Source organism: Erpetoichthys calabaricus, chromosome 3 (assembly GCF_900747795.2).
Source record: "Erpetoichthys calabaricus chromosome 3, fErpCal1.3, whole genome shotgun sequence".
NCBI classification, from domain to species: Eukaryota; Metazoa; Chordata; class Cladistia; order Polypteriformes; family Polypteridae; genus Erpetoichthys; species Erpetoichthys calabaricus.
The window spans coordinates 287374237-287400294 of NC_041396.2; positions in this window are offsets into that span (position 1 = coordinate 287374237).

Genomic DNA, 26058 nt, shown 5'->3' on the forward strand with positions numbered 1-26058 from the left:
GATAGTATTTGTCAATTTCCAGTCCTTTGGAATTTTCCCTGTGCTCAGTGACTTCCTAAAAATATGTATCAATAACCTGAGGATACATATTATCCTAATATATTAAATATTTCAGGCTGAGATTGCCTAATTACTACCACAAATTGTGCAGCAAAGAAACCCATAATTCACAATGTTTTCTGTAGTTAGATCAGCCCCATGTCTGAATACATTCATACTCATCCAAACTGCTTCATGGTTCATTTGGTACTGCCCCGAGACCCCACCCTTTCCAAAGGATCTCGGTTCAATGGTTGTGATCCACACTAGAGTGTGATTGGCATGTTCACATCTTACTTAAACAAGCCAGCTATGGAGAAATCATTCCAGAGTTCAGGAAAAAACACTCCAGACCAACAAATTGTGAGCCTGCTGATATCATATCCTTCATCTACTGTAGCATGGGATTGTTTAAAAATGGTAACAGAGCCGGCCCTAGACAAGTTCGGGCCAGAAACAAACTGATACTGAGGGCCCCATAAGGGGCCCGACCCTTGCAGATAGGGGGTCCAGGGCAGAGCCCCGGCCGCCAAGCGATTTCCTGCATTCTGAGGTGCAGAAATGCATTTTCCCAGCACCTACAACCATCACTTTTTGACGATTTCCGTTTGACACTGACAACCGCAACTGTACAGAGCTGGCCCTAGACAATTTCGGGCCCGAAGCAAACTGATACCGAGGGCGCAGTGGGCCCCCTCCAGCTGTGGGCCCGAAGCGGTCGCTTCGTTCGCTTCACCCTAAGACCGGCTCTGATGGTAAGAATGAGCATAATTCCTTTAGGGGTCCAGTAGGGTATGTGTTTAAAGAGTGTACTTACCAGAATTGAAAGGAAACGCCTTGACACAAGAAAATGGTTTGGGGCAGCCACCCGCATACTCGAATAAGGCTGCAAAGAAGTGAAAATTGGTAGTACAGTGTGTACAGGTTCAGTCCAAAACAGAACTGAGTTTACAATCGGAAGTCATCTGGCTTTTAAGGCAGGTTGGCGGAAGTGACATCATCAGGGCCGGACATAGAAGTGAAGTCATTAGGGTCGGAACAGGAAGTGACATCATCTGGTCCAGGAAAAATGTCCTGTGTGTGCAGGAATGACAGAGAGAGGTTTACTGCACCTTGCCACCCCCTAGCTTGGCATGGAATTACCTTCTTTTGGTCCTTCTAGCTGCCTCCCATGTGCATGTACGTAGAAACTGCTTACTTACTGGAAGTCAATGTGTGAGCTGGAATTGGATATAGGAAGTTAATGGTGTGACATTTTTAAGCAAATAAGATGTATGACTTCTGTCGGATTTTAGGAGAGCACAGAGACTGAGGTGCTGAAACAAATCTGAAGCCTTTACCTGGATGAAGAAGTGAACCGAGGAGTTTACAGCTTCTTAATCCTTTACTTATAATACTGTAGGCCAGTTGTGCAGGATGGCTGAGGGTGAGGTTTTTAAATTAAGAGAAACACAAGGATTGGATGGAAAATTAATATGGGGCTTCCTCCATACAGTAAATGAAAAGTGCTATATAAATGTAATGAATTATTGTTATTATTATAAATACCAGAACTGATTAGCTGGAGTTTAAATTGAAAATTCAAGTGCAATAAGCCCTTTACAAGATGAACACCTTCAATCACAGCCCAAATGGTCAGTTATGTCTGTTACATGTCTGTTTTTCAGTCCCTTGCAGAGAATAGGACCCAAGTCCACATCCCAGGCTCAAGTTGATGCAGTTCGTGTTAAGAGCACTGGCTGTATGAAACAACCCCATTACAACAGCAGGTTTCACACTCTATTGAGGGATGCTTGGACTCTGGAGTTGCCACTTAAACTCACATTTAGTCAACGTGCCCCCTGTATGTCTCTATGGTAGAAAACAAAACAGTTAACACCTGCCAGCTTGACTAAGCACAGGCAGCAGCATTACAAATTCACTGCCTGTCCTAGCGCTGTTGGTACAGGAGGGTGCGCTGCTGGGTAGAAGAGTCAGTGGCAGCTCCTTGGAGAGGAAGCCTTTTAATCTTAACTGAAAGTGCGGAAGGAAGGATGGATGAGCTGTTGTTCCTGCTTCCCCTGTATTTGCAAAGAAGCCGAAATTACTCTATAAGGGGGCAGATGCCTGTTGGGCACTAGGCCATCCCTGGGGCTTAAGATATTTGTAAGTTTTCCCCAACAAGTGGCAAAACAAAACTTGTTTAAAAATGTGTTTATTTAGCCTTTAACCCACCAGAATCTCTGCCTGCTTTTTAATGCTGTTATAAATAGCACAACAGGTCCACAGGTTGGCACTCTGCCTGGCAAGGGTCTTGCACACACAATAAGCAGGGTGAATGGCTTTCATATCTAACAGAAACAGAGACACCCACACCCACCTGCTTTCTTATTTGTAACAAAGCAGTGCCACTTCCCCTATTATGAATACAATCTGACATAACCACAACCTTAACCTTTTGGTGGGCTTCACTGCAATATCTGGAATCCCTTCCACTGTACAGTATATTATAATTGTGACCCCCTGGAAATGCAAATAAGTAAACATTCATTTACTTGTTTGGCTGATGCCTTTATCCAAGAAAATTTACAACATTTGAGATACATTAGGTTACATTTCTTTTGTTTATTCTCAATTGAAGCACAGGTAGGTGAAGTGACTTGATCAGGGTCACACAGTGTCAGTAGTGGGATTTGAACACACAAGCTCAGGGCCTTAACCATCACACCACATATATTTACATTTATTTGCTTAGTAGGCACTTTTATTCTAAGCAACTTACGCAAATGGTTGACATAATCAAGTAAACATCAGTTTGGGGGGCTGTTTGGGAACAAATATGACAGGACATGATTACAAAATTGACCATCACAAGTGAACTTGGAACAAAAAACAAGCAATTTACAACTGGTTACAAAAACCTAAGTGCTAATATCAGTTAGGCAAGAATTCATCAAAAAAGAGAATCTTCAAACGCCTCTTAAACACATTGAAGGAGTCGGCATTTTGAATGGATGAGGTCAGTTCGTCCCACCGGCTAGGAGCTACACCTAACAATGGTCAGGACAGAGATTTGATGAACACCACACTATGTTCATCAGCTAACCTGAATGGTCAAGAAGGAGCACCGGACCTCACAAGAGTCTACATATACTTTTACTCAGTAGGCAGGCATCAGGGATTTGAACTACAGGAAGCCATTGTACAACAACAACATTTATTTACTGTATATAGCACATTTTCATGCAAATGATGTAGCTCAAAGTGCTTTACAGGATGAAGAAAGAAAGAAAGGTCCGATCGCCAGCGAGGACAGAAAACACAAAAAAAAAACTCCAGACGGCTGGAGAAAAAAAAAAAAAATCTGCAGGGGCTCTGAGGCCACAAGACCACCCAGCTCTCTCTAGGCATTCTACCTAACATGAATGATCTCAATCAGCCCTCAGATGTAGTGATCTGAAAAGATCAGTGACTTACATGCTCCTCAGCTGATTTAACACCATGTTGAATCAACTGCAGTGGCTTGGTGACACAGCAGAGAGTTTCAATAATCCAAACATGACAAGAACAAAGTCTAAACCAGGGATTGTGCTGCATACCCTGTTAGATAACATCTTTTAGACGTTTAATAGAGTGCATCTGCCAGACCAAGAGACTATTGTAACATGGTCCTTGAAGGACAGATGGTTATCAATCACCTCCCCAAGGTTGTGTACTGACTTGAGAGGTGTTAGTGATAATGATCCAGGCTAACTTGAGATGGGGTGCTGGATAGATAGACACGCTGGTATAACAAGAGGTGCTGCTAAATTTTGAATCATCTGCAGAATGATAACACAGCAGAAAGTTGCAGTAGTCCAGATATGACAAGAACAAAGCCTGGACAATGAGTTGTTCTGCATGCTCTGTTAGATACTATCTGATCTTGTACATGTTAAGTAGAGAGTATCTGTAAGACCAAAAGACCATGGGAACATGGTTCTTGAATGACAGCTGGTCCTCAATCACCACCCCAAGGTTGTTAGCAATAATGGGCCAAAATGAACAGAGGTGGGGAGCTGGATAGATGGACAAGTTTGGATAAGAAGAGGTGCTGCTGCATTTTAAATCATCAGCAGCAGCTTGGTAGCACAGCAGACAGTTGCAGTAGTCCAGACATGACAAGAACAGGAGTTGTTCTGCATGCTCTGTTAGATTCAGTCTGATCTTGTACATGTACATTCTTGTACATTCTGCTCCGTACTTCTAAAAAAATTTTATTTTTTATTTTTTATTGAGGATTTGTTCTGTTCTGTGTATTGTATTGTATTGACCCCCTTCTTTTGACACCCACTGCACGCCCAACCTACCTGGAGAGGGGTCTCTCTTTGAACTGCCTTTCCCAAGGTTTCTTCCATTTTTCCCTACTAGGTTTTTTTGGGAGATTTTCCTTGTCTTCTTAGAGAGTCAAGGCTGGGGGGCTGTCAAAAGGAAGGGCCTGTTAAAGCCCATTGCGGCACTTCCTGTTTGATTTTGGGCTATACAAAAATAAACTGTATTGTACTGTATTGTACATATTGAGTAGAAAGTATCTTCAAGGCAGAGAGGCCACAGCAATGTGATCCTTGAGGGACAGTTGGCCGTCAATCACCACCCTAAGGTTGTTAGCGATAACAGGCCAAGCCAAACACAGATGGGGCTAAATAGATGGACAAAGTGGGATAACAAGAAGGTCCTTCTTTTCCAGGTAGAGCTGAATTCCCCCATTCTAATATCAGTGAGACATATAGAGGTTCTTGCTGGTACCGTGTGGTCCACTGCACTGAATGACAGGTAGAGTTGTGTATCATTGGCATAACACTGAAATGAGAAACCATGGGACAGGATGGATGAGGCATCTTGCACCTAGAGAGGTTAGAGTCACATGGGGGATATATAGGGCGGATTTTTGTAAAGTTGTATTTCAAAAATACTTGTGTTTGGTCACCACTGATAGCCAGAGGAGGAACAGGAGGAGGAGCAGGAGGAGGAGAGGTTGGGAGCATCCAATGATACATTGCATTGCTGCACTCACCACACGACAAACTACCTCAGGATCCCAGATTAGCCGGAGATATTTAAAAATAAATTAGTATCAATATACTAGTATATGGTTCGGTGGTGTCAGTGGGGGTTGTAGGTACTGTACATTTATACCTGAACAGCAGTTACAGCCTGAGCCACATTAGATCAACAGAGATCTGTGGGGTCATGGAGAATTGTCATGTATAATGGAAGTTGGCCCTTGGCAAATTATCTTATCACAAGGTACCTGCCTTTAGTAAGAGCTTGGTACTGGGTGTCACATTTTTGGCGTCAGTGGTGGGAAAAACCACTAATGAAGGGAGATACTTTATTCAAGGGTAGAGAACAGATGAAGACAGCCCTTTTTTGAATGTATTCCAGAGGACAAACCGGGATGGAACTCCGGTCCAGTCACATGGAGTTACTCCAGAAAAGCTCATCTTGTCAAAGATGGACCACCTTGATGTCTGGGCTTATTTGTCTATTCAACACACCATCTCTGGTCAGATGGACTCATTATCATTAACACCCGTCAAGTCAGTACAGGTCCTTAGGGTGGTGCTCAATAAGGAGCAGGTCTTCAGGGACCCTGTTGCTATAATCTCTTGGTCTTGCAGATTTAACCTTTGCAAAATCCATAAGATCAGACAATATGTGACAGAGTAAGTAGAACAACTACTGGTTCAGGCTTTTGTCTTGTCAAAACTGGACTACTGCAATTCTTCGATGAGAGGAATACCAGCATGTGTTACCAAGCAGAAGATTCAAAATACAGCGATGCATCTGATGTTCAACCAGCCGAGGCAGACACATGTCACTCCTCTTTTCAGATTGGTTCGCTGTGGCAGCTCACATTAAGTTCAAATCCTTGATGTAGGCTTACAGAGCAGGCAACAGGTCAGCATCTATGTTTATGGCGACACTTGTGAGGTCCTATGCTCTTTCTTGCCCACTCAGGTTTGCTGATAAACAGAGTCTGGTGATCAGGGCCGTCTTAACACATGGGCACACTGGGCAGTTGACTGGGGGCCCCACGAGCATAGAGGCCCCATGCTTATCTATGTATGTTGTGACTTGCTGTCAATAAATAAATACTATACTATACTAAACTATAAATATGTATTATTGTGTTACAAGTGGACATTGGCATTCGCCTCTGATTTAGTATCATGGTCACCTCCGAAACCTCACGTGCATTTATGTGTACGGATCTCATGCACTATATATAGCATGTAAAAGTGTATATATTAATGTCACTTCAACTCAATTCTCTGCAATGAAATTTTGCAAATGTTTGTGCTGAACACTTGATTAGTAATAAATAATTCATAATAATTTCATACTGTGCCATTTCCATCTGTATGATTTACCAATTGAGTATCATTTATATGTTGAAATTTTTGTGTTTTCCGAGGCTCATGTTATATTGTTCCAATGTTTGTGTTGATTAATCTTTGCCGTACAACATGTTTTTTTAATGTTTAAACACTGATTGTGTTGGAAGTACCAATACAATAAATATATGTTTAATTTTATTGACCATTTACATTTTTATTCCTGTGAATGGTTGTTTAGGTAGGGGCCCCAGTTCACTGCTTTGCCCCGGGGGCCTGTAATGCTGTTAAGGTGGCCCTGCTGGTGATGCTACCTCTGCGTGGTATCAGATCTTAGTCCAGACTCTTCTAATGTGTAGTTCCTAGTTAGTGAGACGCGCTGCCCACCTTCATCTGAACTGAAGACTCCCTCAATGTGTTAAAGAAGTGTTTGAAGACTCTCTTGTTCTGTAATCTAAGAATTGTAACTCACTTGTTTTTTGTTCTGAGTTCTTCACTTGTAATGATCAATTTTATAACGTCCTGCATCACTTGTTCCCAAACAATCCCCCTGACTGATGTTTACTCAATTGTATTTTCTAATGAGTTTGCACACAGTTTGTGTGAGGAATTTGCAGATTTGGGTGCAACTGCCGATCCTAATGTGATGTGGGAGACAGTCCGTGACAAGACCCTGAAGGTTGCTGATGGTTGTGTTGGTGTTACCAGTGTTCCCAGAAGGTGGTGTTTCATCTCGCAGGGCACCCTGGATATCATCGAGAGGAGTCACAGCGCACGGCTCAATGGTAACTCTGGTCTGTACTGGGAACTGAGAAGGAACGGCTGCAGGGACTCTGAGGGCAGATAAAGAAGCGTTTGTTAGAGGAATCTGTGAGCAAGTGACACACCATCTGTGGTCTAGCAACCCACGTCCTGCTTACAGAGGACTCGAAGCATTATGCACATCTGAATCTATTCCTCGGAGAGTCGCAGTCAGGGTGGTTGATGGAATGGTCCTTATGGATGATACTGCAGTTGTGACCCACTGGGCTGGCTACTTTGAATAGTTGTTCAAAGCTGATCATCCATCTAGGACATTGGATATCTCTGGGTCCACGGTTCTTGAGGCTGATCCTCCAATTAGCTGTGAACCCCCCAATCTCACTGAGACTGCGCAGGTGGTGAACCAGCTGAGGGGAGGAAAGGCTGCAGGGATCTGTGGTATCCGGGGTGAACTTCTCCAGGCTGGTGATAAGGCTGTCCTCCTGGTATTGCAAGCAATCTGTGGCACGTTTCCCCGAGGGTGATCCAGCTCGTAAGATCCTCATTGTTGGGAACCCGAGTGGCTGGACCAAGCCAAGGGGTCGCCCACGTAACACCTGGCTGCGGCAGATAGAGGGTCATTTCCGGAGGGTGGGACTGGACTGCGTGTCTGCCTTGGGGGTTGCCAATCAGGATCCCGAGTTGTTTCGTCATGTAGTGGGTGCGGCAACGCACAGTATCAGTGCATGTGTCCCAATTTGACTTGACTTGACCTGTTTTGTAGGTCGCTTTGGATAAAAGCATCAGCTAAGCAAATAAATGGAAATGAATTTATTAAAAAGCATGTCCCTTAGAATTCTAAATCAACACCCCCTTCAGCCTCTTATTGTTTCCTATTTTTATGCAGACAACACCCACTTCCATTCCGAAGGCTTGCCTGGGCTTCTGCCCCACTGCTGCATGTGCTGGTGCTGGTGCGTACATCCCAGCTGACACTGTGACCTTTGCTCCTCAAGCAGAAATTAAAAGCCACACAGCCGTGTGGTGTTTTGTCTTGGGAGGAAGGCCACTGTGAACATTTTGTACTTGCTCAACCTCTGGAGCCTTGTGCCAGCTCTGCGCTTTAACCCTTAGGGAATCCGGCAACATGCTTAATGCTCTGGGTCTTCTTTGAGGGAAGCCAAAGATCTGATGCAATCCCAGGGTCTTGTATGATATAGCAAAATTCTTTCCAGAGTCCCCTGGGGGTCACAATAAGATCCTGTTTGTGTTTTTGGAGGAGGGCTAATGAGAGCAGGGACATAAAATTCAGGACTGTAGGAAAGAGGGAAGCAAGCCAAAAGCCTACAAGGAACAGATTTTTTTGTGCGTTGCTGGAGGAACTGCATTTTACAGGCTGTTGCTTCCAAAGACATCCATATCGTGAAAGTTGTTCATTTTGGCTCAGACAATGTTTAACACAGTGAAGCTAAATTTTTGCCCCAGTGAAACTGCTCTCTTTCATTCTAATCCAATAACATTAAATGGAGGTGTTCAAAATAAAGCACATGTGCCAGACTTGGCCCAGAAAAGAAAATCCTCTGGCCAGTGAGCGGCACTACGGCTCCACGTCTTTGTGTAGATTTCCAGCAATCATTACGTGTCACACTCGCACATTTTCAAATCTATTTGTTTGACCCCATGAAGCCTAAATTTCAACATATCTCAAATTGACATCTTTCAACGTGCAGTACAAAGTGTGTCTACAGCAGGGGTTCTTAAACTTTTTAATCTGAGGATCCGAATTAGAAAATTGGTAACTCACTGTGACTCAAGAAGAGGATTATTACCATTACGACAGCAGAGTTATAAATAGACAAATGACAATATCTATATAATAATAATAATAATAATCTACTCTATATATATGAAATCCTAAGCCTTAAAGTGCAATGATTTTGTGCAACGATTTTATGTGACTTTTTATGTGACTTTTTTGTCACGCTTTAAATCAGGCTTATTTTAAAACCTGCATATACGGTTTATGTTTGGTATCATTCTTTGCAGACTTTATTGAACTTTAATGTAATGTTAGATTTTCAGATTCTAATTCCGTTTTTAAATGATAAACTAAAAAATATCAAGAACTCAAGTCCCGCGAGATGAGACTTTGTGCCAACAGATTTAACCAGGCCTGGAGCCGTAAATAAAAGACAAAGAGTAGGACAGCTTTTAAATGTTCAAAGCGCCCTGCGAGATGAAGATCACATGGCACGGCAGCAGCAGCAAACCAGCAGTTGATCGAGCAAAGAGGAGGTAAAAAAAAAACTATTTATTTCCCATTGTATCACCGTTTAAGAGGGGGTTTCAGAGGAGCAACCGTATCTCCTTAGGGTGCGCTCAGCCCCCCTCTTCACAACACGAGCAGCAGAGATGCGAAGTGGCTGGCGGGTAGCACAGGCTGGGGGAGTTGGCGAGTGAAGCGAGCAGGGGGCAAACCCCCTAGTAATAATAATAATAAAAAGTGAAAATTTTGTTACCATCCAAACATATTTCTGACATTTATATTACTACATGATAATTCTCCACCCATCTGCCATTGACAATTACCATCCTGTCTCCCTTCTACCATTCCTGTCCAATACTCTGAAATGTATAGCTTCTTTGATCTCTCTGACAACAATCTACTAGATCCACCTCAAATTGGAATCCACAGGGGTAATTTTAAAAGAGGGGTGTCAGGGACCTCTGGCAATGCGCTAATTCGCAGGGTTTAGCTAACAGAAAACCGAGTGCAGGAGTCACGGTCAGATGACTGGCAATATGAGACTGTTGAATTCCAGTAATTTATATTTATTTAACATAAAAAACAACTGAAACAATAAACAAACAAACATGCTGTAGATAAACCAATATGGCGGAAAGAAAAGTCGAGGGCGTCACCTTATTAAACTTTCTTACAGTAATTCTACAGAGACTGCACTGCTTTCAATCACTAATGATCTTAGATTTGCTGGAGCTGATTCTCTCTCTTCTTTCCTTATCCTTCTTCACCTTTCATTAGCTTTTGATGCTTATCTGCTTATCTCTTTGCTTGATAAGCTTGGAATTAGTGGTTCTGTGTTGGACTGGTTCAAGTCCTACCTGTTCGACTGATCCTTTCTGCTCTGAATCCTTCTCTACTGTACAGAAACTTTCTATAGGTGTGCCTCCAGGTTCAGTACTGGGTACGTTTCTCTTCTGTCTCTCTATTTTTGTTCCTTAGGCAATGTCATTTTTTGTCCTGGCTTCTCTTACCACCTCTATGATGATGATGCACAGCTCTTTTATGAATGAAACCACTAACAACCAATACAGTTAAATTACCAAGTTTCATTTTCAGCAGGGACCGTCTTCTAATTATGAACCTGGTTAGAATGAAAACCTTCAGTCACTGCATCCCACCAGGACCATGAGTAAAAATTCCAGTCAAACTACAGTAAAAAAAAAATCATGAATTTTTCTATATGTTTTACCACTCTGTGGTAACTCATCATTATTCATGATTCTTAAATAAATAAAGAAGCACAATGCAGTAAAAACGAAAAGCTGTGAAGCCAGTTTTAGAACAATTAGCTGAAATAAACAATAGTAATGGCAATGTGAATTGGTCATCCCTTTGACACGGAAAGTGAAACTAATGCATAATGGTCCTGGACAACCAATGATATGCCTGGTGAAGTTGGTTGCCTGAAGGTTCACCATGGTGCAAGTAGCTTCATAACAGTAAAGAAAAATAGCAATCAAGTAGAAGGACAGGAAAGACATTAGCCCCCAAAGCAGTGTTCACAATGCAGCAACTGTCAATGCTTGTGTCAGGGGAAATGTGGAAGTCACTAAGCCTTGCACTGTGGAATTCCTCAATAGGACAAGGGGTGCATCGATTGTGCAGTGTGAAGGATTGCCGGCTTTTTACTCCGGCCCTCAACCCCAGGCCGCCAGAAGGAGCTCTCCCAGCAGCGTGGACGTGCCCCAAATTCCAGCAGGGCATCATGGACTCTGTAGTTTATATGCACAGCCCTGCTGGATACCATGGGGGCCACCAGGAGTCGCTGTAGGGAGGCTGTCAGACTCTTATGTGCCCTATAACCCGGAGGTGCATCATGATAACATGACAGGAAACGATGTGCCTCCGGGGTGAAGAAGAGTTTTTATATGACCCGGAAGTGTTCCTAGTCACGTGGACAGAGAGGGCGAAACACTTCTGGATCAAGGACTATAAAAGGACTATGGGAAATCCCAGACGTGGAGCTGAGCTGGGTGGAAGGGTGGCAACGCGTCTGGGAGTGGAGGATTAGTTATTGTTTGTTGAATTATTGATTATTATTGAGTATTGTGGAGTGGAGGGTGCTTTGTGCACTATTATTATTATTATTATTATTATTATTAATAATAAAACTATTATTTGGACTTTTATCTGGTGTCTGACGTCTAGTCTGAGGGTTCAAGGGGTCACGGAGACCTCTATCTGTCACAGCAGGTACTAACATTCTGCTCTGTATTGCTCAAGCAGCAGTAAAAATATATAAAAAGTGTACAAAGAAACTTGATTCAGCTGTCCTAATTGTGACACCAGGCTGTGCATTGGTCATTGTTTCAAAATGTCACACCAAGGATGTGTACTAAATTTGCATCAGTACAGCAGTGGACAATAGATGTACATTTATTACTTTATTTATGTCAAAATATTGGTATTGTCATACACAAGCGCATGGGAGGCAGTCAATGGGCTTGGTTGAATATACATGCAGAGACAGAGATTGATAGGATGCATGAATGCCTTTTTCTCTCTTCCCTCCAGACCTTCCAAACAGAAGCCTGCATAATTACAGAACCTCTCAATGACATCAGTTCTGGTTCCAGGCCCTTGGACACAGCAGCTATAAAACACCCACTTTTTCCTCACCCCTTAGTCCTGTTTTGTACACAGTCAGAAGTGACTTCTGAACCCTTCCTGTTTTCTAGCGAGAGAATTTAATATACGGGGTGGAACGCCCAAACCTTTTTTCTTGTCTTTTTTGTCTTCTTACAGAGGAGTAGTTGGCAGGATCTGCTTCCAGTATATCTGAGGAGCAGGATCTAAACAACTAGCAAGCCCGTGATTCTCAAAAGAATCGCAAATCCAAGAATGGCAATCACTTTCTGTTCCCTCCGATATTTGGAGGGATGAAATATCATGGAGGGTGGGTGCATCCTGGGAAAGTTCATTTAATTAAATAAACATATTTGTACTAAAGCGGTTTCTTTTCGGAGCTGTGACTCATCTGGTTCTGGTGTTTCAGAAGTGCGTTGTAGGTGCCTTCATTTATTGTTTTTATTCATGCAGTCTCTTTTTTGTTTTTCTATGGCTGTGTTGTCAGCGAGAAGTCGTTTGGCGGATCCTGGCATGGAGGGCCACATTACTAAACAAACGTGGTATATGCGGTGGTGTGGGCGGTCGCGTTCGGGTCAGCTGTACAACCTGGTGTGCACGCTTTACCTCAGGTTTAGTTCACAGGTCGTAGCCATGGTAAAGTTTTTATTTAATTAAATAAACCTATTTGTACTAAAGCGGTTTCTTTGTGTGCACGTCTTCGTTCATTGTTTTTATCCATACGGGCTTGTTTACAGGTCGTAGCCATACGGGCTCGTGTTTGTATTACTAATCTTTGAGCTCCTTCCATTTGGGGCCATGCCTCCTTTGCCTCTGCTGTGTCAAAAGTGCATGGTGGGCGCGCTCGTTCATTGTGTTTATCCATACGGGCTCGTTTTGTATTTCCGTTAGATGAACTCTTTCATTGTGGAGTCGTGACGTCTTTGCTTCTGGTGTGTCTGAGGCGCGTTGTAGGAGCCTCCGTGTATTGTTTTTATCCATGTGGTCTCATCTTTGTTGAATGGAGCCGTGACTTCTTTGCGTGTGGTGTTTTTGAAGCACGTTGTAGGAGCCTCCGTTTATTGTTTTTATCTATGCGGTCTCATCTTTGTTGTTCTGTGGCTGTGTTGTTAGGTAGACGTTGTTTACTGTTAGGAATCATAATAAAACATGCCACACAGACTGCTGGCACAGTGGATTAGAGCAAGTTTAGTTTACAGGTTGTGTTGTTTGGGCGCCCCCTACTGACTCTGGGAAGTCGCTGCGTTTGACTCTGGGGAGCTGCGGCGCAGTGCGCATGCGCTTTGGTGCGTCCGCCGTGCATAAATTAAACTGTTGTTTACTAATATAGATATTCTGACAAAGATGACTGCGGAAATCCAATGGCTGAAGATCCAACTAGCAGAGTCGGAGGCATGGAATAAAGCTTGACTCACTGTCCAACAGAACCACATGTGAGCTCCCTCCTAGATACCCATACCTCTCACAAAGAAGGATGTCATTGAAACGTACTTGGTTGTATTTGAATGCACAGCAACCCATCATCAATGGCCATGGGCAGAGTGGGGTAACATCTTGGTTCCCTTCCTGAATGGTGAGGCGCAGTGGGTGTACTACGACCTTTCAGAGGGAGATGTTTCTGACTTTGACAAGCTGAAAATGGAGGTTCTCAAAAGGTATGATATTAATATGGATTAGCAGGTGAGGATATGGCGAGAATGGAGTTTTGACCCCAAGCGGTTCACTCATGTGCAGGCATTTGACATATGGGGGAAAATTGGGCGCTGGCTATGGCTAGAGGTCAATGATGCTCGCAAAATAGTCAAGTAACTAGCCTGCAATGCCCTTGTCAATGCCCTGCCTGAGTACCTCGCCCAGCCGGTCCGGAGACAACTGTATAAAAATATGGAGGGCCTCATAGATATCATTGAGTGTCATAGGGCAGCGTCCTAGTACGAGAGGCCCAAAAGTTCTGCCCACCATACCCAACAGGGATGAGGTTATGTACCCGAAGGAGAGGACCTCCACCCTTCCGCACTGCTATAAATGCGGAGAGCATACCTGCTTTTGAATGAACCTATGGACTGCAACCTAGCCTAGGGAGAAAGGTACGGTGTTCTTACTAACCCTCTTACCTGTACAGGAGTGGTCATAGTTAATGGGCATAAGGTTGTAGGCCTCATTGACTCTTGGAGTAACATCTGTATTGTGTTGTCACGACAGTGGCTAAAGGAAAAGACCATGATTACCTGTATTCACAGTGAAACATGCCTGTATGGCACCACTTCCTGTGTGATTGCTTTAGAGGACCAACTTTGTAAGATAGACAGACAGACAGACAGACAGACAGACAGACAGACAGACAGACAGACAGACAGACAGACAGGACAGATAGATAGATAGATAGATAGATAGATAGATAGATAGATAGATAGATAGATAGATAGATAGATAGATAGATAGATAGATAGATAGATAGATAGATAGATAGATAGATAGATAGATAGATAGATAGATACTTTATTAATCCCAAGGGGAAATTCACATACTCCAGCAGCACCTTACTGATACAAAAAACAATATTAAATTAAAGATTGATAATAATGCAGGTAAAAACAGACAATAACTTTATATAATGTTAACGTTCCCCCCCTCCCCGCCCCAAATGAGGCAATGGTGCTGACCAAAACCACGCCCCTTGAGGTCAGTCTAGACCCACTGACTTCTTTGGATTGCCAGTTTAAACAGACACCAAGCTCCTTTAAATGGGAGCAGTGGAATGATGATTCCCTAAAGCATGTGAAAAATGTAGTTGTCCTCGTAAACGGCTAGCACACGTATCTACCCATGCCAAAAGGACCATGCTTTGTGATAGAAAATGACCTTTTATTGGGCTGGGATCAATGAGGAGGTCCACCGTTTTTGTAGCTCCTGCCTGGAGTGTCAATTACAGCAGATTCCTAGGATTCATCTCTCTTCCCCTAATAGAAGTCCCTTTTGAAAGTATTGGCGTCAACCTCTTGGGACCCCTGGAGCCCTTGACACATGGACACAAGTTCATTTTGTTCCTTGTTGATTATGCCACCCAATTCTCAGAGGCTGTTCCTTTGCGCTCATCTAACTAAAAAAGAATTGCACAGGAACTAGTAGGGGTCTTAGCATGCATTGGCATCCTCAAAGAAGTCCTTACAGACCTGGGGACACCTTTTACTTCAGAAATATTCAAGGAAGTGGCCAATTTACTCAGAACAAAGCATTTGAAAACCTTGGTCTACCTCCCCCAGACCGACGGCTTGGTTGAAAGATTCAATCAGTCTCTTAAAAAAAAAAATGCTGCTGAAGGTGGTCAGTGAAGATGATAGTAACTGGGACTAGTTGCTCCCTCTAATATTGTTTGACTACCGGGAAGTGCCACAAGCCTCAATTGACTTCTCTCTGTGGCATATTGGATATCCCAAAAGAGGGATGGGAGGAGGAGGCTGTCCCGTCTGCCAATATTTTGGTTTATATTGCACAATTACCCAATAGATTTGATAAGATATAGCTCATCGTAAAAGAGCACATAGACAAGGCTCAAGCTGCACAGACCCACTGTTATGATTGTGGCATTGCCCTTCATGTGGGACCGCATTATTGTCCTTGATCTCATTGGCAGGGCCCTTAAGAAGTTAAGGAGAGGAAGGAGCTCATCAATTATTTGATTAAACAACCCGATCATCGACCAAGCGAGTGTGTTTATCATTTTTAATCTGCTGAAACCGTGGAAGAACAGGGAGCAAGAACCCTCCTTCAGCCAGCACTCTTCGCTCTTCACTCTAAAAAAAACAACCTTTACTTCGTTTCCCCGATTTGCCGCCCTCTAAGAGACAGGAGCTTGAAGCAGTTATCCTCTCTTTCCTGGAGGTGGTGAGCGAGAAAACTGGACGCACGACACTGGTCAAGCATGACATTGTGATCAAGCCCGAAGTAATTGTCAGAGAACTCCCATCAGTAGAACTAGAGATCAAGTGTATGCTGGATATGGGAGTGATTGAGGAAAGCCATAGTTTATGGTCCAGCCCTATCTTATTGTTCCCCAAGCCTGATCTTAGTTTGAAATTTTGCAATGACTTCCGCCAGCTTAACCAGGTCTCCCAGTTCAATGCCCCAAGTGGACAATCTCCTTGAAAGGTACAGCAAGGCATGATACTAGACCATGCTTGACATAACCAAAAGGTACTGGAAAATTCCTTTAACGGAGTCCGCCAAGTTAAACAAATGCATTTAGCACCTCTTGTGGACACTGGAAGTATGGTGTTCTTCCATTCAGCTTCCACATGGCCTCCACAACCTTCCAGGGTCTACAGTGCTGCCAAGTGACGTTGTTATCTATTCCAGCACATGGAAAGATCACCGATGACATATCAAGGCTGTCCTCAAAACACTTGGTGAGGCTTGGCTTCTGACAGAGGCTCAGTTGACTGAAGCTAAATATTTAGGCTACTTTGTGGGCAGAGGCACAGTCAGACCTCAGTGTTCCAAATTGGATGCCATACTTACATGGCCCCGCCCAAAAACCAAGAGGCGACCAGGTATGTGGCAGTCAAACAGGAGGCCCTGGTGATTAAATGGGCAGTGACCCAACTGAAGTACTACCACCTCAGCCACAAGTTCAACATTGGTCACAGATCATGCCACCCTCCAGTGCATGGCTGTGCATAAGGAGTTGAACCCATAAGTCACACAATGGTTTTTGGACTTCCAGCCTTATTGGTTCACTGTCATTTATTGCAAGTGTCCCCTCCAGGGTAATGCTGATGCCCTTTTCTGCGTTCACAACCTCTTGGTTCGTGTCGCCCAACCCAATGGGTCCGGGCTGGGAAGGGGGCCGTGTTACACATAAGTGTGTGGGAGGCAGTCAAAGGGCTTGGTTGAGTATGATATGCAGAGACAGGGGTTTGCAGGATGAATTAATGCCTTTTTCTCTCTTCCCTCCAGATCTTCCAAACAGAAGCCTGTGTAATTCTAGAACGTTACCTCTCAGCGACGTCACTTCCAGTTTCAGCCCCTTGGACACACCCCTTCCTCCTCAGCAGGTATAAAACACCCACTTTTTCCTCACCCCTCAGTCAGCAGTGACTTCTCAACCCTTCCTATTTTCTAGCGAGAGAATTTAATATACGGGGTGGAACCCCCAAACCTTTTTTCTTATCTTTTTTGACTTCTTAAAGTATTTACCTGTTTCTGTTACACATAATAAAGTTTTTGGCTAATTTTTGTTATTAACTTTTTTTTTTCCTCACAACCAAATTTTGGGTTTTCTGTGTCTTCACGACAACCATTCGTCATACAGGGAATCTAAACCTCATGCTCAATCACTGCCAATTGTCATCTGGGGTTTGAGGTTTCCCCCTTGCCCAGCCATCCCATAGCAAGGAGTTCAGCAGACCATTTGAGACCCTTTCCCATTTGCTACTATTGTGAATCACGAGACTCAGTGCGGCCCAAAATGGGTTTTGACCTATAGTTTAAGAAACACTGAGTCAGACTAATTTGCAGAGATTTGCTTTCACTGTGATTCCATGTTGTTTAACAATAAAATGTGAAAATCTCCCAGGGGTGAATATTTTGTATAGACATTGTACTTTAATACAGTAGGTCTGTCATGTCTGTGCAAACTCTAAAAGCAGCCTGCTTCACATATGGATCTCTCCGTACACATTGTGCCATCTCGCATGTTCTCCTTTCCCCACGTCAAAGTGATACTGGTGGTGTATACTTTGTATTCCAAGCATGCAAAGACATTGCAATGCAATTTTAATTGTGTTTTTATGTTTTTTGAGCTAAAATAACTGGAGCACCTACAAACTGTGGGCAGTTTAAAAAACAACTTGTCATGCCACTTGCTTTTTACCTATATATTCTGTGCAACATGTAAGTATGGCTATAATTTTTATAATCTATTCATAAAAATTTGTATTTACTTCACTTTTTTTTTAACCCAGATGATTGAATTTTTTTGTTCTGCATTTCACTATTAAATATTGAAGCAGTTTTCGGCAGTTTTTGGTTTTATTTTTGAATGCAGAATGTATGATAACATTTAAAGTGAAAATAAATGCAAAGCTGATCTGCTGTGTGTCAAGAAATTATTTATTATTACGTTCACTCAAGCTGTATCAGGCTATCTGTTAGTTTTGGGTGTAGGACAGTAATAATGGGTTATCAGGATGCCAAGCTGCATAGGGCTTCTAGTTTTAAAGGAGCCAATGTTCCTGGACTTCCATAGCTCCCTGCTGACGTATACTGAATAACCTTGACTGGGAGATTTCAATTCTGAAGCACAAATATGTAATTGAAAAAAAAACATAAGAAGTGGTCCTCATTTTAAGGCAGAGAAAAAGAAAAAGTCTTTAGCCCTTAATCCCTGACACTGTTCTGTAATGCTCTGGCTGAACAGACAAACCCAAAGGTAGACTGGAAGCACTGCAGGACCAATAGAGTTAACCCCATGAGCTGAAAATATGCATGCAATTTTTCTATATTTCAAAAAGCAAGATTTTAACACCATGAAAAACTAGGAAGAAAATGACCTAAGAACACAAAGTAGTGGATTGTTAACATTTTATTGACATAATTAAATTAATAAGGTAAGCTTATTACTTATTGTGCACAAACCCCTGTGGCCTTTAATTTGGAAATGACACTGTCAAGTAAAAAAAGTATCAGCTATCTAAAAAGCGGACCAGCATGGAGACGATGCCACACTGCTCTGTCATCTAAGTTTCACAAGGAGCTCCTTCTGGCCTTAATTACAAAGCTTTCCAGTCCAGAAAAAAAAAAACATGTTCTTGCCTCCCACCTTAAAAGGTTACCAGTAGCAGCCAATTCTCAGAAAAATCACAGAAGCTCTCATTTCCAGTCTGAAATCTAAATCCCTTTAAAGCTTCGTAACAGGTGACATGGGAATTGTCATAATATTTCATAAGCTGACGCCAACCTGAAATTAATTATCTCTTGAAATGATCTCATTTATGGATTTTGGATATTAGAGAACGAAGCGACATGGACTTAAAGGGGCACTAGCTTTCCTTTCCATAACACCTCCCACCCACCTCAGGTTGAACTCTTTGAGCTTAATAGACTTTGATGCTGGGTCTAGATTTAATTTTAGCAGTTTTAAAAATACATAAACACAACCTGGGTGAAGTGGGATGTATTGCAGCTGGGTCGTGGGAGTATTGGGGACCACCAAGACAGCAGAGTGCATAAGAGATACCTCCATGGAAGAGAGTGATCCACACTAGCATCATGAGAAGTTTTTTAGAAACCACTAGAGAGGTTGTGACAAGAACAGGCTATTCCGCCTAGCAGGCTCATCCATGCTATTCATCTAAAATATTCAAAATAACATCAAATCAAAATATGAAAGTCCAAAAAAATATTCCATGCATCTGTGGTTCTTTGCATGAAAAAAACATATGCTTATGCCATTTACGCACTGGCCACTGGGGGACAGTATGCCCTATAGTTGTGCTAAGTGCCAGTACAAGAGAGTAGCGAGGAATTGAGTGATGTTCCTCCTGGATGGCAGAATGTAGTTGACCCAACAGCTGTGAGTGATAAAGACTGATTGACAGGCCAGGGAGGGTAACTGTGAAGGTCTGGGTTGGCTGTAGCTGCCATACTCCCTTGAATAGTCGATAGTCATGCACACAAAAGTGCAGTGCAGTCCTTCATTAAGTATTTATATAAACAATCCAACTGAAAACAGTGTACATAGTGAATGATAAAATCAACAATAACTAAATAGCTTAAAATTGAAGGTAATACCAAGAACCGGTCAACCCATTAGGTGACACAGGTGGACATTTAGGGCACCGACACCTGAGGGGTGCAGTTTCTGAAAGCTGAGAGGTGCCATTTATGTAATTCAAGTGGTTTGTGTTCCATGCCTTTCCATTACGTCCACAATATGGACAGCTCTTTTGGCAAGTAAAGAGGAGAACAACACCACCTAGGGCTCCATATGGGCCTAAACTGGCACTGGTAAAAAAAAAAGTCAGGATTGATTCATTAAAACCAGGAGACTCCATATAACCCTCTATATTCACATCTGCGCTGCTCATCCTTTTCAATCCACTTGAAAGTCCTCCAGCCTGCAACAGTCTCGACTTACCTCCGTCCTTTCTTTTGGCAACAGCTCAGCGCATCTTTCTATCTCGTCTTCCCAGCTCACCTTTCTCGGATATTGTGTCTGGGCTGACATGCTGACAGCTTCAATCCCTATCCCCAGCACTGGGGTGCTCAGAGCAGGCCCTCCAATATCCTGTCACCTGATGCTGGTCCAGCAGGACCCCAGGAGCACTTCATTGCACCTGCTTCTCTCAAATATTCAGCAGGGGCGATTCATCCCTGAGCACCCGTTCCGTCTCAGGGTCACTAAAAGCTCTGCCTTCCTTCCATTACTCTTGCTCGTGCTCCCAAGTTTTCATAAATTGCTCATTCTTCTTCTTCTTTCTTCTTCTTCTTTCGGCTGCTCCCGTGAGGGGTTGCCACAGCGGATCACCTTCTTCCATAACTTTCTGTTCTCTGCATCTTGCTCTGTTACACCCATCACCCTGCATGTCCTCTCTCACCACATCATAAACCTTCGCTTAGGCCTTCATCATTTCCTCTTCACTGGCAGCAGTACTTCTCCCAATATATCCAGCAACTCTCCTCTGCACATGTCCAAACCAACACAATCTCGCCTCTCTGACTTTGTCTCCCAACCGTCCAACTTGAGCTGACACTCTAATGTCCTCATTTCTAATCCTCTCCATCCTTGTCACACCCAATGCAAATCTTAGCATCTTTAACTCTGCCACCTCCAACCCATATAACATAGCTGGTCTCAATACCGTCCTGTAGACCTTCCCTTTCACTCTTGCTGATACCCATCTGTCATAAATTATGTAAATTGTGTGGGTATTTATCGGAGTGCTAGGGAACCTTAACCCAGAAACCATTGTAGCAGTAGAGGCTGTTATCGACCTCTTGCACCCTCAGGTACCACGCCAGACACCAGGTAAAAGTCCAAGACTTATTTATTTTATAATAATAATGTTCTCTAAGCACCCTCCACTCCACACTGTACATACAATAATCAATAAACCGAATACACTAATCATTCCTCCTCTCCCAGACACTTCGCCACCCTACCTCCCAGCTCAGCGCAATGTCTGGGCTTTCCCAGCATCCTTTTATACCCCCTGTCCCGGAAGTGGTTCCTGTCCAACAATCCACAAATCCTCATTACTTCCATGTCAGAGTAAAAGTCCTTCTCTTCAACCTGGAAGCACGTCATTTTCTCCTGTTCATGTAACCAGGATGTACTTCCAGGTTATAGGGCACATAACAGTCTGACAGCCTCCCTACAGCGACTCCCGGTGGCCCCCATGATATCCAGCAGGGCTGTGCATACAAACTACAAAGTCCATGAGGCCCTGCTGGAATTCGGGGAACCTCCATGCTGTCAGGAGAGCTCCACCTGGTGGCCTGGAGGTGAGGGCCAGAATATTTAGCAGGAATAAATTTGATAAATTTGAAAATGGGGCTCATATATGACACTCATTTTTCATAGAAGCATCTGACTGAGTATGAAAATCTAGAAAGTCTAGAAGTAAAATTGTTGGCTACATCTGACCTTGATGAATAGTAAATCGTTTCTGAGGTTTGTAATAAATTATGAAAATATCGAATCATTATGATCTGCAGACAATGCAGCTGTGAGGTTGTTTTTGTTGTAATGGAAACCCTGAGTACACGTTTAATCACTGTATGCATAAAGTGTCACCTAGGCATGACTAGGGGGCTTCTTTCCTCTTTGATTTATTTCTACATAAGTTAAGTTGATTACATATTTTACTTTTATGGTCACAAAGATCATGTCACCTACTGTTATATTTTCAAAGATTAGGATGCATGAAATGCTGGGACTGAGGTTTGTGCAAGCTCTTTGTTATGGTGGCATATGAAGCAGAACTCGTAGCAGAGCGTATATGTTAGGAGATAGATAGATAGATAGATAGATAGATAGATAGATAGATAGATAGATAGATAGATAGATAGATAGATAGATAGATAGATAGATAGATAGATAGATAGATAGATAGATAGATAGATAGATAGATAGATAGATAGATAGATAGATAGATAGATAGATAGATAGATAGATAGATAGATATGTAAGACACTATAAAACTGATATACGAATATGTATGGCTCATGTCTGTTCCTCACCAATAAAGAACAAAATCACTGACAACAAGCGCCCTCTGCTGGATACACCTGGTCTCCGTTCTGAGAAGGTCCATAGTCTGAGACCACGAAAACCAACAGAAAGAGATTGTACCCCAAGACAACAGGTCAAGTCTGGCCCCACTCAAGGGGATCCTACAATACAGAGGTCATGCAATTGAGAAAGTGTGAATATCCCCAGCTTGTTTATGGAACCAAAAACTGTCAGAGTGTTTTCCTTAAATAACAGCTGAGATCACCACTGTCACATCATGTCATTCAACACTGTATTTGTTCCAGTGGGCATCCTAAAATTTACAACAGATCTAAGGAAGGCCTTCATATGAACACCCTCAGTTCACTATGGCAAGACTGAAGAAATATGTAATTGCTTGAATAATTTGTATAACATAGCTGTAAAATACATCTGTTAACACCAATCAGGATAAAGCCTTTTCACACCCTATGTTTTGTAAAGGGTGACAGAAAAACAACAAAATATCTAGATAGATTTAAATTCTTATCTTATCATTAAGTGGGAACTTCTTATATATAAACAGTATGGTTAAGGATTATAAAAGTTAAATGGCATATGATTTCATCTCTGTGGTAAAGGTACTGGCAAATGAAGTCTCAGTTACACAGAAAAACACGCAAATACGCACACACAGAAATTTTCTTGTACTACGCAACAACTTGTACTATCTAGGCCACGCATTTCCTCTTTGCAATTCAGGAAATTTTTTTGAAATTCTTTGCCCGGACCTTACCCATTATTTTCTCTTTAAAGTGATTGTTTGTTCCAAGAATTCTTTCTGATAGTCTCCCATGCCTGGGAAGTCAGGAATTATGCTGCCGTCATTGTTCCTCTGCCACTTTCTTTAAAGTGAACCATTTAAGTGCGAATTGCCTTCAAATGTCCCCTGGACAGGATTCCCTCAGAATTCCTCCTCACTGCTTTCCAGGCTTTGACACTGGTATGAGTCAGCTTAGTCCTGGGGAATGTCACTCAGCTGAAAAAGAATGCGGGCACTAATTTCCCAGGGAGCCTGCAATGAGATCACATTTCTGTTTCCCATTTGTGAGCTGCCATTAGGCAGCTTCTGGATCCCATGGCCCTGTTTTAAATTCCTGATTTTTCACGGATTCTAAAGATGCAGGCAGGAACTAATGATATTTTATGGGACTGTAGGCTTGCCTGCTTCCTCAAAACAACCCTGCGTGTAGCAGATCTGCTGTATTGGAAATAAACACTGAAGCAAGTCCCTGGGGCATCTGTCTTGAAGGTGTGGCTTCAGTTGCAGAAGCAAGAGATGCACATGTGACTCTTATTTGTGTGCTTTCATTTTATGTGTTGCTGTTTCTCTGGCTGCCTGTTAATGTTCATGAATCTTGTAGACCTCGATCACACTTCTGCATTTACCTGTGCTTCTCCATAGCAGAATAACACTGGGAATCTACAGCACACCAGTTACTGTGTTATTTTATGGCTTTAAAAATTGATCTCATAAGTATTCACCCACTTTCATATGACACCCCTAAACTATCACTGATGCAGCCCATTGGTTTTAGAAGTCCCAGAATTAATTCATTGGAGATCACCTGTCCAGGCTTTCACTTGATTGTAGGCTAAATGCTCCTGTATGTGGAAGGCCAACTTGTACTGCGTCAATATGATGGCCTGACCTATACAATGAAGACAAACGAACACTCCAAGGAACTCAGTGAAAAGCACAAGTCAGAGGTGGGAGGTACAAGAAAGTAACCCGGTCACTGATATCCCATTGAGGGAAAATGTGATGTTGTCTACAAGAACCTTGTGATATAGCGGGTCACGGCTTGAAATGAAAGGCTAGTTTTAAAAATAATTCGTCTTGGCAGTGTCAGTCTCGTGAAGCTGCGGGAGTGGATGAGGTAATTGGGGCGAGTCGCACCTGTACATGAAGGTGAGATTGTTCTCCATTGCTTAATCGGCTTCCTGCGGTGTGTGATTGAGGCGCTGCACCCACAGAGCTGTATAAGTACGGACCGGCACAGGGGATGGAGGACAAAAAAGGACAAAAAAGGAAGGAAAGGATTGGAGATCGAGAGTAAGGCATTGGGGGGCAGTGAAAGAAAGTGGATGAGCCAGTCTGCTGAAAAAGAAAGAGGTCAGCATGTTCAGGGTCCTGTGTGGAGGGATGGATCATGGCCACTGACAATGTATAGGAGTGGGCTCGATCAAGGTGGAGTCCTCCCTAGGGATCTGAGGGATGACTTCGTGTGTGAGAAGGAAGACAGGAGGACAACTGACCCCTAGTGGTCTGGCAGATGCCAGCGGAGGCAGCCAAGATGGGTGTCAGTAGTGTGTGGACCGCAGCAATTAAAGTCTCTCTCTCTTTAACTAAGCAAACCTTGGAGAGACTGGGAAGGAGATGTGTTTGGCTATTGTGGCCCCAATGACTGCTGCAGGTTTTTAATTCTTATGTTTTAGCCTTGTTTAAAATCTTTGGGATTTTTTACCTTTTTAAGGAGTATTTATTTATGGACATTTTGGAGCACTGCACTGATTCAAACACTTGGTTTTGACTGCTTTTGTAATAAAAGCACTTGCTCCTTTTGTACCATCCCCTTGCTCAGTTTGATTTGTCGCCCATCAGACCAGCTCATCCGGTTACATACCGACTGGTGTTGGGTTTGAGGGATCCCAAATCTGGAAGAGGGAGTGGAGCGGGACCCGCACTGTTGCAAACCCTGTGACTTGGTAGAAGATTTGTTTTTCAACCCCAAACACAAAGCCATATCTTTATGAAATGGAACAAAATACAGCAGGCTGTCCACAAAAACTTAGTGATGGCGTAAGCGAAAGACAAGTGAGGGAGACCACTAAGAGACCTCTGAAGCTGGTTTGAGAGGACTATGCAGAAAACAACTGTGCTGGGGATACTTCACCAGGTCCACTCTTTATCAGAAAGTTAGTAGAGAGAAAACCGCACAGGGCGTCTTGTCCACAGGACGACAATTGAAGTCAGCTCCAAGAAGATTCTATAGTCTGATGAGTACGTGAGATTGAGTTTTTTTGGCCATCAGACTAATGCCATGTTCCAACACTGCACATTACGAAAAATGCAACTGGATTTTGAGCACCTGTAACTGCGTTGCCATGGCCTGCACAGTTAGTCACAATATCCTGGAATTCGCTCATCTTGTAGATCCTTCCGACTTACGCACTGATAAAACAGGACAAAGACAGATAAAGGTTTGAGGTGACATTACAACCCCATATATTGTAATGCAAAATAATAAAGTCTCTGCAGATTTAAGTCTGAAAACACACCGAGGTGTTAGTATACAGCACCCCCCTGCCGATTGGTGAGCACTTACTGTCATCAGAGCCTTTAAGCTGTCCCCATTGTCACGTGTGTGGCAATGTACATTTCAGCCAGATCACTAAATGAAGGCAGCCATGAGAGAAACTAGCCAGCATTTCAAAATAACTAAACGATCGAACCATACTCAATGGCCCCAGACCTTTACAACTAAAATCAATAGGCTTGTCCATTTCATCCCGAGTCTGAGCCAGCTTTTAATGTCAAAATGTTTTTCATAAACGCTTATGTTAGAGAATCTCATCAACTTGCCTGCACATTAAATACATAGTGCAGTATACAGTATTTTCAAAAGAATTTCACATATTTCAGCATCTTAGTGTTTCATCGATCTTACTAATTTAGACAAACCTCCTGAGATGAGAAAAAAATAAAACTTACGACAGCCTAGATGCTGAAACATTATAACAGATCAGATTGGTTT